Source organism: Hemitrygon akajei, chromosome 5 (genome assembly GCF_048418815.1).
Source record: "Hemitrygon akajei chromosome 5, sHemAka1.3, whole genome shotgun sequence".
NCBI classification, from domain to species: domain Eukaryota; kingdom Metazoa; phylum Chordata; class Chondrichthyes; order Myliobatiformes; family Dasyatidae; genus Hemitrygon; species Hemitrygon akajei.
In genome coordinates, this window is record NC_133128.1 from 110,129,675 (window position 1) to 110,144,959 (window position 15,285).

Here is a 15,285-nt window from a genome sequence, read left to right on the forward strand (position 1 = left end):
TTCCAAGTTTAGCCCTGTCTTTCTTATAGCAGGGTAACCTACACTGTATGCAGTACTGCAAGTTCAGTCCCATCAATGATATATACAGCTGTAACATAATGTCCCAACGCCTACGCTCAGTGCCCTGACTGATGAGGGATAACGTGTTAATGCTAGTGCTGCTCCAGAGGTTTTAAATTAGAGTTGCAGGGCGTTGGGAGCCATAGTGCCAGGGCAGATAGTGGAGTGGCTCTGGGGAAAGAAAGTGTTAAGGCTCCATACGATGACAAGAACCAAAAGGTTGAGCATGGTGGAACCATTATTTATCCGTGCCTCTCTTAATTTTAAACTTTTCTATGAGGTTGCCTGGCCAACCGTTGCTGATAACACAACCCCTCTACCCTTGTAATTCTTTTCTGCCTGCTTTCCAGATTAACCACGATAAGGATGTACAATTATTAGAACTTAGAATGGAGAGAGGATGGGCAAGGAGGAATAAAAGAATGGGATTCGATGACTGGGTCCAATAGCAAGGCGTGGGACACCATTAGTGGAATATTAGTATCAGAATGGTGCTTTTCACACTCAGTGGCCATTAGGTATATCTATTCACCTGCTCATTAATGCAAAATATCCAATTAGCCAAACATGTGACAGCAACTCAGTGCATAAAAGCATGCAGACGTGGTCAAGAGGTTCAGTTGTTGTTCAGACCAAACTTCAGAATGGGGAAGAAATGTGATCTAAGAGACTGAATGTGGAATGATTGTTGGTGCAAAATGGGGAGGTTTGAGTATCTATGAAACTGCTGATCTTGGATTTTCACACGCAACAGTGTCTAAAGTTTACAGAAAAAGGTGTAAAAAAAAACCAATGAGCAGCAATTTGTTAATGAGAGAGGTCAGAGGAGAACGGCTAACTGGTTCAACCTGCAGGAAGGTGATAGTGACTCAAATAACTGTGTATTACAGAAGGGCATCTTTGAACACACAACACATTGAACTTTGAAGTGGATGGGCTACAGCAGCAGAAGATCACAAACAAACGTACACTCAGTGGCCACTTTATTAGTTACAGGAGGTATCTAATAAAGTGGCCACTCCATGCAAATGTCCGAGTTTAATTGCTATTATCCTGAGGTGCTGTCCTTCAACCTGGAAAGTCAAGGTCAAATTTCAAATAAATTTATGTCACCATACACTGCCTTGAGATACATTTTCTTGTAGGAATTTCTAGAAAAATAAAGAAATACAATTGAGTTTATGAAAACTACACATAAACAAAGATTGACAAACAACCAATGTGCAAAAGAAGACAAATTGTGAAAGTAGATAGATAGATAGATAAAACAGAGAGCATGAGATGTAAAGTCCCTGAAATTGAGTCCTGCAGGTTGTAGAATCGGTTCAGAGTTAAGGTGAATGAAGTGATCCACCATAGTTCAGGAACCTGATGGTTGAAGGGTAAATACTGTTCCTGAACCTGGTGATTGTAGGGTAATAACTGTTCCTGAACCTGGTGATTGTAGGGTAATAGCTGTTGCTGAACCTGGTGATTGTAGGGTAATAACTGTTCCAGAACCTGGTGATTGTAGGGTAATAGCTGTTGCTGAACCTGGTGACTGTAGGGTAATAGCTGTTCCCGAACCTGGTGCTGTGGGACCTAAGGTTCCTGTACCTCCTTCCTGATGGCAGCTGTGAGAAGGAGCTTAGCCTGGATGGAGGTGGCTGTTGCTTTCTTGTGACAGTGCTCTTTATAGGTGTGCTCAATAGTGGGGACGGCTTTGCCTGTTGTGGACTGGGCTGTATATACCACTTCTCCATACTGTTTCCATACCAGATCCTGATGAAACCTGTCAGGATACTCTCCACTGTACATCTATAAAAGTTTGTCAAAGTTGTCAATAAAACAAATGAGATGATGAACAGGAAAGGAATACAGGGAGATGGACTCAATGTAATAAACTGTGATTAGCCTAGACAGGTATTGCAGTGTTTCTGAATTTGCTCCCTGTTTAGAAACTTGCCTACACCTTTATTCCTTCTACCAAAGTGCATGATCATACACTTCCGTACTCTATATTCCATTGCCGGTTCTTTTTCCTTCTTCTAATCAGTTAAAGTCCTTCTGTAAACACTCTGCTTCTTCAGAACTACCTACCCCTCCACTGATCTTTGTTTCTCCTCAAACCTGGCCACGAAGCAATCAATTCCCTCATCCAGATCACTGACATGGAACATGAAAAGAAGTGTTCCCAACACCAACCCCTGCAAAACACCACTAGTCACCAGCAGCCAACCAGAAAAGGCCCCCTTTATTCCCAATCTTTGCTTCCTGCCAGTCAGCTAATCTTCTATCTATCCATACTAGTATCTTTCCTGTAGTATCACGGGTGCTATCTTGTTTAGCAGCCTCATGGTCAGCACCTTGTCATCTGGAATAAACATTGACTCTCCTTTGTTCATCCTGTCCTGTCTTGGCCTGAAACATCTCCTCCATAAACACTGAGTTTCTCCAGCATTTTGTGTGTGCTTCTAGAAAATGGAAGTGATTTACTCTCCCTTTCCGAGATAATTATCACAATTTGGAATTTGGATGTGTTCAGATTCAGTAAAGTTGAAATGAGGAAAGTTTGAGATTCGGAGATTCATTAGGTTTGGTTCTATAAAACTTGGGATCAATTATGGGATTAGGAGCTTGAGGTTTGGTAGAAAATGTTTTTGTGGTATTAGAAAATTGAGAAAGTCTGCAAATGCTGAAAATCTAAAGCAACGCTCACAAAATGCTGGAGGAACTCACCAGGCCAGAAGGTATCTATGGAAAAGAGTAAGCCAATTAACATTTCGGGCTGCAACCATTCACGAGTGATAAGGGTCTTGGCCCGAAACATTGGCTGTTTACTCTTTTCCAAAGCTGCTTTGTGATATTAGACTAGTTTTGGGGAGGAAAGATTTGGAGTGGCACATTGGCTTAGCAGTTAGCTTCATAGCGCCAGTGACCACCGATTCCTGCCACTGTCTTTAAAGTGTTTATACGTTCTCCCCTCGACCTTGTGTGGTTCCTCGGGGTGAACTGGTTCCCTCCCGCCTTCCAAAACATACTAGTTCGTAAGATAATTGGTCATTATAAATTAGCCAGTGATTAGGTTAGTGTTAAATAAGTGGGTTGCTGGGCAGTGCAACGTGTTGGGCCGGAAGGGCCTATTCCACACTCTATCTCCAAATAAATGCAAATAACTTGTAAGCTGTTTCTCACTGATTTGACTTGATGCAAACAACACATCTCACTGCGTATTTCAATGTTTTGATGTACATGTGACAAATAAAGCTAATCGTTAAATTATTTAAAATATTGGAGTCAGAAAGAAATTGGGATTTACCTTTTTGGGGTAGGATTGGACAGATGTGGGATGTGATGTCACTGACATGTCCATCATTTTTACCATTCTCTCATGGTATTGGACAGATGTGGGATGTGATGTCATTGACATGTCCATCATTTTTACCATTCTCTCATGGTATTGGACAGATGTGGGATGTGATGTCACTGACATGTCCATCATTTTTACCATTCTCTCATGGTATTGGACAGATGTGGGTTGTGATGTCACTGAAATGTCCATCATTTTTACCATTCTGTCATGGTATTGAACTTGGAGCATTGAGCAGTTCAGAGATGAGAAGGTTTGAGCAATCATCAATCTGAGAGATGTTTGTGTGCTACTGGACTGTTTGAGATAGAGTCATCCAGTCATATCATAATGCAATGCATTTACAGGCCCTTCAGCCCAACCAGTCCATGCTGCCCACCCAGCTAGTCCCAATTTCCAGCAGTTGGAACGAATCCCTCCAGGCTACTCCTCGTCAAGTTCTATCCAAATAGTTCTTTAACTGCTTCCTCTGACAGCTCATTGCAGGTACTTGTCACTCTCTGCATAGAAAAGTTGCCCCTCTTGCCATTTTTAAATCTTTTCCCTCTCACCCTAAATCTATGCCCTCTAGTTTTGGACTCTCCTGCCCCGTGGAAAAAACTGTTACCATCCACCCTAGATTTGCCTCTCATCATTTTGAACACTTCTATAAGGTTGCCTCCGTTCTCCCGTTCTCCAAGAGCTAAAGACCTAACCTGGTCAACATCTTCCTATAATTCAGTCGCACTAGTCTTAGTAACATCCTTGCAAATCTCCTCTGCACTCCTTCCAATTTAACTGGTCAGGATGACCAGAACTGTACACCAGTGTTTAAAACAAGAGGAGGAGAAAGTACATGGGCATAACAAGCTGGAAGGCAATGAGTCATAATGTGTTGAAGCTGTTATGGTGAAGGATTGGCATACTGCCAAGATGATGCTGCAATTCAAAAAGAATAGGATGCGAAAAAGAACTATAGGCTGGTGAGTCTAAATGGTGGCACAGTAGCGTAACATTCAGCATAACGCTATTTCAGCGCCAACATCCCACTGCTGTCTGTAAGGAATTTGTATATTCTCCCTGTGACCAGGTGTGTTTCCTCTGGGTGCTCCAGTTTCCTCCCACATTGCAAAGATGCATGGGTTCATAGGTTAATTGATCACATGGGTGTGGTAGCAGAACATTTGGGAAGTCATAATCTTTTGGTATAACTTCATGAAGAGGAAATTATATTTGAATTCTTTGAGGAAATATCAGTCTAAATGAATAGAGAGAAAGCAATAATGTATTATTAGATTTTCAAAAGGTTTTTGACAAAGTGTTTCACAGAGGTTACCTTGCAAGATAAGAGTTTGTGGTGTTGCAAATAACATTTTAGCATGGATAGAACACTAAGATTAACCTTGTTAAGACTGGTTTTATTTGTCACATGAACATTGTGATTTCATACAGTGAAATGGTCATTTGTATCAATGACCAACACAGTCTGAAGATGTGCTGGGGGCAGCCCACAAATGTCAGCATACTTCCGCACCAACACAGTGTGCCCACTACTTACTAACCCTACACCGTACATCTTTGAAACGTGGAAGGAAATTGGAGCATCCAGAGGAAACCCACACGGTCACAGGAAGAAAGCATAAACTCCTTATGGACAGCGGCGGGAATTGAACCCCAGTCAGTGGTGCAGTGAAACAGCACACGAACCGCTATGCTGCTGCTGTAGCCCAAATCAAGGTCTGATTTGTTGTGCAGTCAGAGATGTTCTTGTGCACATCACTGTTGTTACATGTGGTTATTTGAGTTTCTGTGGGTTCCTGTCAGCTTGGAACAGTCTGGCCGTGCTCTCTGACCTCTCTCAGTAATAGGTCATTTCCTTAAGGTCTTCCATCAGAATGTCTCCCATGTGTCTAAATCTTATTCCTACTTATCTCAATAAAGAGAAGGAACTGTAATAAACTGTTTAATTTCTCATATTTCCATATCACAGAGGCCGTTCAACCAATAATTGCATCATTTATGTTCGGTGTTTTGTCTGAACCTACGCACCTTTAAATCTCCTCTGCACCCTTTCTATGTTTCCACATCCTTCCTATTGTGAGGTAACCAGAACTGAGCACAGTACTCCAAGTGGGGCCTGACCAGGGTCCTATGTAGCTGCAACATTACCTCTCGCCTCCTAAACTCAATCCCATGATTGATGAAAGCCAATACACTGTATGCTTTCTTAATCACAGAGTCAACCTATGCAGCAGCTTTGACTGTCCTATGGACTCAGACCTCAAGATCCCTCTGATCCTCCGCACTGCCAAGAGTCTTACCATCAATACTATATTCTGCCATCATGTTTGACCTACAAAAATGAACCACCTCACACATATCTGGGTTGAACTCCATCTGTCACTTCTCAGCTCAGTTTTACATCCTATCAATGTCCTGCTGTAACCTCTGACAGCCCTCCACACTATCCACAACACCCCCAACCTTTGTGTCATCAGCAAATTTACTAACCCATCCCTCCACTTCCTCATCCAGGTCACTTGTAAAAATCATGAAGAGTAGGGGTCCCAGAACAGATCCCTGAGGCACACCACTCCATGCAGAATATGACCCATCTACAACCACTCTTTGCCTTCTGTGGGCAAGCCAGTTCTGGATCCACAAAGCAATGTCCCCTTTGATCCCATGCCTCCTTACTTTCTCAATAAGCCTTGCATGGGGTACCTTATCAAATGCCTTGGTAAAGTCCATATAAAATACATCTACGACTCTACCTTCATCAGTGTGCTTAGTCACATCCTCGAAAAATTCAAATCAGCCTTGTAAGGCACAACTTGCCTTTCACAAAGCCATGCTGACTATTCCTTATCATATTATGCCTCTCCAAATGTTCATAAATCTTGCCTCTCAGGATCTTCTTCATCAACTTACCAACCACTGAAGTAAGACTCACTGGTCTATAATTTCCTGGGCTATCTGTACTCCCTTTCTTGAATAATGGAACAACATCTGCAACCCTCCAATCCTCCGGAACCTCTCCCGTCCTCATTGATGATGCAAAGATCATCGCCAGAGGCTCAGCAATCTCCTTGATTTGATCTGTATGAACAGTATGCAAGACAAGCTTTTCATTGTATCTTAGCACATGTCACAATAATAAACCAATTCCAATCCAATATGCATACTTTCATACAACCATTGCCCTCTATTGTATGTGCATAAACTCTCTTACCTGCAATACCTACCTGGCCTTTTTACCAGTGGTATTAACCTACTGCTCTGCACATCTTTGGGATTTGGGAGGGAAATGGAGCACTCAAGGGAAACCTCACAGTCACAGGGAGAACTTACAGACGCCACACAGGTAGTGCCAGAAATCTGAATTGAACTCTGGTCTCCGGAGGTGCACCTGCTTTGCCACTGTGTTGTCCATTTGATCACTGTCATTCAGTCAGGCCACCAACAGTCAGTTTCCCTCTCTCCAAATGGTTAAATTGATCTATTCCGTAACAGAATATGCATTAGTGTGAAGTTCCAGTATACCTCCTCTTAATACTTAACATTGATCTAAAGTTATATATCATTCAGTTACTGATATGGTGCCAAATTTACCCAGTGAATCAAATCCTACTAATACCTTTAAAGGTCACAATGCCTATACATAAAGTCATAAGTCCTTAAGACCATAGCAGAGGAACAGAATTAGGCCATTCAGCCCATCACTAACATTCCATCACAGCTGCTTTATTATGCCTCTCAACACCATTCTTCTGCTTTCTCCCTGTAGCCTCTGTTGCCCTTACTAATCAAGAACCTATCAACCTTCACTTTAAATATACCCCATGACTTGGCCTCCACGATTGTCTGTGCCAATGAGTTCCACAGATTCACCACTATCTGGCTGAAGAATATATCAGTCATAGAATATATTATACCAATGCAAGCATCTCTCAATATCAATCCCCTCACTAACACTTGGTCTGCAGAGCTCTATGCCTTGGCAATTCAAATGCTAGTCTAGTCTGCCATTTCCCCTTGGAAGCTGTGCTTTTGAACTGTCTGTACGACCTAGAGTTTTTGCAGTATCCTGAAGGATTTGGCAAACCAGACTCTCGAAGATGCAGGTATGGCTGCAGTGGCCATTGCTGGAGCACACTTAGGGCCAGATTGAAATTTTGGGCCTGATTGAAACATCAGGGCCCAGACCTAAGAGCAAAAAACTAACCAATATTTAGGTAATTTAAGTGCCGAGTCAGATTAAAAGATTAGGGCACCGAGGCCAAGGGCAAAGGGCGAACTGGTGTTCAGCTCAGCTTTACTCACCTTGGTACTGAACTGACTATGCTGCCGTGGTCTGCATCTAACGGGCTCCTGGACTGGCTGGGTCTTTGAAATGACTCTGTGGCTGTGGACACAGTTTTGGGGGTTCTGTGGCTCCTGTTCTGTGTATTATTTTTGTGCATTTTTGCACAGTTTCTTTATTCACACATTGGATGTTTGATGGTCCTTGTCATGTAGAGTTTTAATTATGTTTCTTTGCGCTGTGGCTTCCTTCAAGAAGATGACTCTTGAGGTTGTATATGGTAACCATATTTGATAATAAATGGACTTTGAACTTTGAGATAATTCTGTCTGGGAGGAGCTACAGGAACTTGCAAACCCACACTCAATGATCTAGGAACAGTTTCTTCCCCTTCATCATGAGATTTCAGAATGGTCCATAAACCCATGAAGACTACCTCATTATTCCTCTTTTTTACACTATTAATTTATTTTGTAATTTAGATTATAAGGCCATAAGACATAGGAGCAGAATTAGGTCAAACAGCCACTTAAGTCTATTCGATCATTGCCGAATTACTGGTGCCAGAATGGGTGGCAACACTTGAGGGCTGTCCCCAGCAGATCCTTACGTTATGTTGCTTGTTAATGCGACTGACACATTTCACTGTATGCTTCCACGTACTGTACATGTGATAAATAAATGAATTTATTATCCCAATCAACCCCATTTTCCCACTTACTATCCGTAACCTTTGACACCCTTACTAATCTAGAATCTATCAACCTCTGCTTTAAAAATACCTATTTTTATAGCAGTTTTATATCTTTGCTCTGTACTGCTGCCATAAAGCAACAAATTTCACGTCATATAATCATCGATGATAAACCTGATTCTGATTCTGACTTCCTAAATGCTGTGAATCTCTCTCCACCATCTTCTCGGCAGTGAGTTGCAGACTGGCCTGGCTGTTGTTCCAGGTCTATTGTAATATGGACACTCACTCACCTGCACCATATCCATTCCCTTAAACTAGACAAACGGGAAAGCAGAGAGACCAAGCGGATCCATGCATTGGGTCCAGACTCAACAACGTCAATACCAGCTCCAGTCAGTAGGCTTGAGAGAGTACAGGGAGAATCTACAAGGATGTTGTTGGGACTTGAGAACCTCAGTTGTACGGAAAGGCTGAATAAGTTTGGGCTTTATTCCCTGGAGCGTAGGAAAATGAGGGGACATTCAACAGAGGGATATAGATGTAAGCAGGCTCTTTCCACTCAGGTTAGGTGAGATTGGAACTAGAGATCATGGGTTAAAGGTGAAAAGTGAAATGTTCAAGGGGAACCTACTATGAGAAGGGAACTTCTTCACTCAGAGGGTGGTACAAATATGGAACAAAGTGGTGGTTGTGAATTCGACTGCAACATCTAAGAGAAATTTGGATAGATACATGGATGGGTGTGATATGGGTAATTATAGTCCAGGTGCAGTTTAATGGGACTCGGCAGAATAACTGCTCAACATGGAATAGATGGCCTAAAGGGCCTGTTTCTATTCTGTAATCCTCTTAGACTCTATGACTCCAGTCAGCTGTACAGACATTACCTCATGGACATTTGGGGGTGCATTCTAAAATGGGAGAGTAGTCAGAAAATCATGGAAATGTATACACCAAAATGGGCCCTCTTGGCCCACCTCACCCATGCCAACTGTGATCCCTATCTGCACCAGTCCCATTTACCCACATTCCTAAACCACTGCCTTGTCATTGTAATTGTATCTGCTTCCACCATCTTCTGCAGCAAGTTGTTCCAGAGAACATCACCCTTGGAGTGTAAAGCATACCCCTCAGATCTCCCAAGCAACTTTGTAGGACTAGCAGAATCATAAATCACAACTAATATACCAGACTGCTCAAAACAGAATCCCTGGGCTTGCACGCTGAGAATTAGAGTCAGATTTATTATCACTGACATGAAATGTGTTGTTTTGTGACAGCAGTACAATGCGAAGTTACTATTAATTATCAAAAATAAACAGTGTTAAGGAACAGGAATAACAAGGCAGTGTTCGTGGGCTCATTCAGAAATCAGATGACAGAGGGAAAGAAGCTGTTTCTCTCTCATGGACTGTGGGTTTTTATGCTCATCCCAGTGATTGCAGTGAGATGTCCTGGATGCTGAGGTGATGGATGCCTCCTTCCTGAGGCACTGCCTGTGGAAGTTGTCCTTGATGCTGGGGAGGGCTGAATCGGCAATGTTCTACTGTCTCTAGTAATCCTGTGCAGACAATGATGCAACCAGTCAGAATAGTCTACATCGACAGAAAATTAATTACCTATTTATTTACTTATTTAGTGAGCCACGCCACCCACTGGCCTCCGACAAACCTGATCAACACTAATCATGAGGCATTTTACAGTGACCATTTAACCTACCTGATACGTCTTTGGACTGTAGGAGGAAACCAGAGGACCAGTGAAAACCCATTCATTCCACAGGAAGGACATGCAGAGACTCCACAATCGAACTCAACTCCAGGATGCTCCAAACTGTAATAGTGTCATGCTAACTGCTACACTACCTTGAGATACCAAATCTCTTCAAACCACTGGTGTGCCTTCTTCATGATTGAATCAATGTGTTGAGTCCAGGATAGATATAGTGGTGGATCAGTAAAACAGACCTTGTAGGTTTCTAAGATATTCTTTGTATAAACTTTCCATACATCTTGTTTAGTGTTATCCTGAACCCAATAAATTGTGGTATCATACAGCAGGGTAGGTTCCGAGATGAGTTTTGTTCTGCAGGTATTAGGCAATGACTCTCTCTAGAGCAGACAGCAAGGAAAGTTGAAGGTTACCACAATCAGATTGGTCTCCATTCTCAAGGAGCATCATGTCTATGGAATCTCCCTGGTCCATAGCATGTCACTCCAATGTTTGCTTCAGAAACCAACTTGACAGTGGCTTGAACTTTGAGGTGTCATCTGTGTATTGAAGTTCGATGACTGAGGTTGGGTTGACTTTATTTCTAGAATGGAAGGTTTCTCATAAGATCATAAGACATAGGAGGAGCATTAAATCATTCAGACCGTTGTCTCTGCTCCACCACATGATCATGACTGATTCATGTTTCCTCTCAACCCCATTTTCCTGCCTTCTCCCCATAAGCTTTGACACTTCTATTTAATCAAGAACCTATCAACCTCCGCTTTAAGTAAACCCAATGACTTGGCCTCCACAGCTGGATGTGGCAATTAATTCTACAGATTCACTACTCTTTGGCTAAAGAAATTCCTTTTCATCTCTTTTCTAAAAGGACATCCTTCTATTCCAAGACTCGCTAACTATATAAAACATTCTCTTCACTCCACTCTATTGAGGCCTTTCAATATTCGGTAGATTTTAGTGTGATTGTCCTTCAGTCTCTAAACTCCAGTAAGTACAGGTCCAGAGTCATCAAACACTCCTCATATGTTGACCCATTCGTTCCCCGAATTTCCGATTTGTCATTTAGATTAGACCGTACCCAGTGGGAAGCTTATTAGTAGAGATTATATTCACCACTGCAACAAGGAATATTGACAAAAGTGTTGTGGTAAACTGCTTTGGCCCCACTGGAATCTCATCATAAAATGGGGTCGTAAAGCAGAAAGCGGAGATTTTCAAAGGACTGGTGAATTCATGAAAGGTTCTACATGGTCAGTCTTGGTCAACCGAGTCAAATAGTTCTGTAGGGTAGAAAAGGTTGTACAAGGTGAATTGGTGTTGTGCTGTCTACCATGCCTCTAGATGGTTGGAATATATGTTGTGAACCTGGGGAGCACACACAGGAACTCAGCAAGTCATACAGCACCTGTGGAAGGGAATATAAAGAGTCAACGTTTCCAGCTGAGTCCCTTCATCGTCATGGAAAGAAAGGGAGAAGAAACCAGTAAAATAAGGTGGGGAGGAGGTAGAAATACAAGCTAGCAGGTGATAGATGAGACCAGGTGAGGGTGAAGATGAGTGAGTGGGGAAGGGGTGATGAAGTGACAGCTAGAAGGTGATAAATGGAAGAGGTAAAGGGCTGGAGGTGAGGGAATCTGAGAGGAGAGGACAGAGGACCATGGGAGAAAGGGAAGGAGGAGGGAAACCAGAGGGAGATGATTGACAGGTGAGGAGAAGGGGAGGGGTTAGAGGGTATCCAGAATGGGGAAAAGAAAAAAATGAGGAGGAGAGGGGAGAAATTACAGGTAGTTAAAGAAATCAGTGTTTATGTCCATCAGATTGGAGGCTACCCAGATGGAATATAAGATCTCCTTCCTCCAACTTGAGTGTAGCCTAATTGTGGCACTATAGGAGGCCATGGGCAAACATTTCAGAATTGCAATAGGTCAAATTGAAGTGAGTAGCCACCAGGAGATCATGCCCTTTGTAAGAAACGGAGAGAAAATGTTCAATGAAACAGTCCTTCATTCCGCCCCTCCCTCTCCCTCCCTGTCTCGTTTCCAGATGGTGGAGCCTCTCAGTAGGTCAATGTTTGTAATGGGTGCTCCACGGACAACAGAGGCAAAGTATTTTGAAGGTTGGAAAACTCCATAGAAGGTGATTGCTGTTGTAAGGTCAACTGTGTCCTAAATGGACAGAATCTACACGGTGACTTGGTTACCACCTACCGGTGAGAGACAACCCCGCAATTACTTTCACTGTGACCAACAGTGACACTATCCCCATCAGGTTCTCCCCTTACTGGAGGTGGCCACAATGAAGACATATTGGTGCCCTGGGATGTCCTCCTTTTCAGAATGATGAGGACATGAGGCTGTGAGACAATAACATAAGAGACTACAGGGCTGGGAGCTGGAGATGCTGGATGAATTCGGTGGATCAGACAGCATCTCTGAAGGGAAATGGTCAATGCAGTTGAAGGATCTTAACGTGATACATTGACTGTCCATTTCCCTGCACAGATGCTACCTGATCCATTGAGTTCCTCCAGCAGCTAGTGTATTTATGATAGTATGTCTTCTCCAGGGTGTTTGGTACATTGGCTTGGAGGTCTTCTCAGACATCAGTCATCAAAAACATCAGTCCCTTCCTTCTAATGCTCAGGGTTTGCTTAAAACCATGAGACATAGGAGCAGAATTAGGCCCTACAGCCCACTGAGCCTGCACCATCATTTGATCATAACTAACTTATTTTTTCTCTCAACCCCATTCTCCTGCCTTCTCCCTGTAACCAATGATACCCTTATGAATTAAGAACCAATCAACCTTCACTTTAGATATACTCAATGACTTGACATCCACAGCTACCATGGGAATGATTTCCACAGACTCACCACCCTGGGGCTAAAGAAATTCCCCCCTATTTCTGTTCTAAATGGATGTCCTTCTATGCTGACGCAGTGTCCTGGATTCTCTCACTATTGGAAACATTATGTCCAGGTCCATTTTGTGCAGACTTTACAATATTCAGTATGATTCAATGAGATTCCCACACATTCTTCTAAATTCTAGGGTGTACAGGCCCAGAGCTCCTCATATGCTAACCCTTTCATTCCCAGGATTATTCTTGTAAACCTCTCCTGGACTCTCTCCAATGTCAGCACATCCTTTCTTAGATATCAAGATTCAAGATTGTTTAATGTCATTTCCGGTATAAAGTATAAAGGAGAACAAAATAATTGTTACCCCTTATCTAGTGCAGCACAAAAAATACAATAAGATTTTTTAAAAATTTAAAAAGACATAGTAAATGTAAATAGCTTATACACATAGATTGATTTAATGTACATAAAATGATTCTAGGTTCAGGAGTATCTGTACATAAACACACTCTGACAGGAGGTGATAATGTGATGAGGTTAATGGTGAAGGGTTGATCAGCCTCACTGCTTGGGGATAGAAACTGCTTTTGAGGCTGGTGGTCCAATACTGTTGACAATACTCCAAATGTGGTCTTATAAAGTCTTATAAATACCTTATAAAGTCCCAGCATTACATTCTTGCTTTAGATTCAAATATTCAAATGCATTTATTATCAAAGTATGTGTATAGTATACAACCCTGTGATTTGTCTTCCCACAGACAGCCACTAGACAAAGAAAACCATAGAACCCCTTCAAAGGAAAACATCAAACCCCCAACACACAAAAAAATCACACAAATGGCAAAAAGACAAGTGAAAATCACAGAATATAAAACATCAAACCACAAGCCAGTGAAGCAGTCTAAAAGTGTTGAGTTTAGTTCAGCTCAGTGCTGTGTTGTTCATTGACTGCAGGCTGCAGTTGCAACCCACCCCAAACAAAGTCGCAAAAAATAGAAATAAGAGAAGAGTAACCAGAAACCAGAAACACATATAACGTGAACTAGAGTATAAACCATCTTGAGTAAACCTTGCCCACAGCCCAAGACTCCAGCAACATCCACTGGCAGCAGCAAGCAAAAGGGAGAGAAATGTAGGCACCGTCCTCCAGTATGAAACGTTGGCACCGTCCTCCAGTATGAAACGTTGGCACCTTCCTCCAGTATGAAACGTAGGCACCGTCCTCCAGAATGAAACGTAGGCACCGTCCTCCAGTATGAAACGTAGGCACCGTCCTCCAGTATGAAACGTTGGCACCTTCCTCCAGTATGAAACGTAGGCACCGTCCTCCAGAATGAAACGTAGGCACCGTCCTCCAGTATGAAACGTAGGCACCGTCCTCCAGTATGAAACGTTGGCACCTTCCTCCAGTATGAAACGTAGGCACCGTCCTCCAGTATGAAACGTAGGCACCTTCCTCCAGTATGAAACGTAGGCACCTTCCTCCAGTACGAAACGTAGGCACCGTCCTCCAGTATGAAACGTAGGCACCATCCTCCAGTATGAAACATAGGCACCTTCCTCCAGTACGAAACGTAGGCACCTTCCTCCAGTATGAAACGTTGGCACCTTCCTCCAGTATGAAATGTAGGCACCGTCCTCCAGTACGAAACGTAGGCACCGTCCTCCAGTACGAAACGTAGGCACCTTCCTTCAGTATGAAACGTAGGCACCGTCCTCCAGTACGAAACGTAGGCACCTTCCTCCAGTATGAAACGTAGACACCATCCTCCAGTATGAAACCTAGGCACCTTCCTCCAGTATGAAACGTAGGCACCGTCCTCCAGTATGAAACGTAGACACCGTCCTCCAGTATGAAACGTAGGCACCTTCCTCCAGTATGAAACGTAGGCACCGTCCTCCAGTATGAAACGTAGACACCGTCCTCCAGTACGAAACGTAGGCACCGTCCTCCAGTATGAAACGTAGACACCGTCCTCCAGTATGAAACGTAGGCACCGTCCTCCAGTATGAAACGTAGGCACCGTCCTCCGGCAGCAGTGTGAGAGAAGGAGAGAGAGAGAGACTGGTCAAGTGCAGGAAGATGGTGCCACTCTTGTCCTCATTGATTTCAATCTTCCTCGACATTTTAATCAGCAAGATCGGCAAGGAATGGATTCGATCATGGACTCGCGCCCGATCTCCAGGTTGCGCACTTCGCTCGTAACTTCACCAAACTCCCTCAGAGACAGAAAAGTGCCAGGTGACTCAATCGGCCCGAAAACACCATCAAAATGTCAATCACAGGTTCCAATAGGAGC

At 43.0% G+C, this 15,285-nt stretch overlaps 1 protein-coding gene across 1 annotated transcript in view; it reads right to left on the reverse strand.

Annotated features, from left to right (window-relative positions):
- Positions 1–15,285, reverse strand: part of wnt6b (wingless-type MMTV integration site family, member 6b) — a 129,659-nt gene that overhangs the window by 85,378 nt on the left and 28,996 nt on the right. The gene's annotated exons all lie outside the window — the stretch shown is intronic.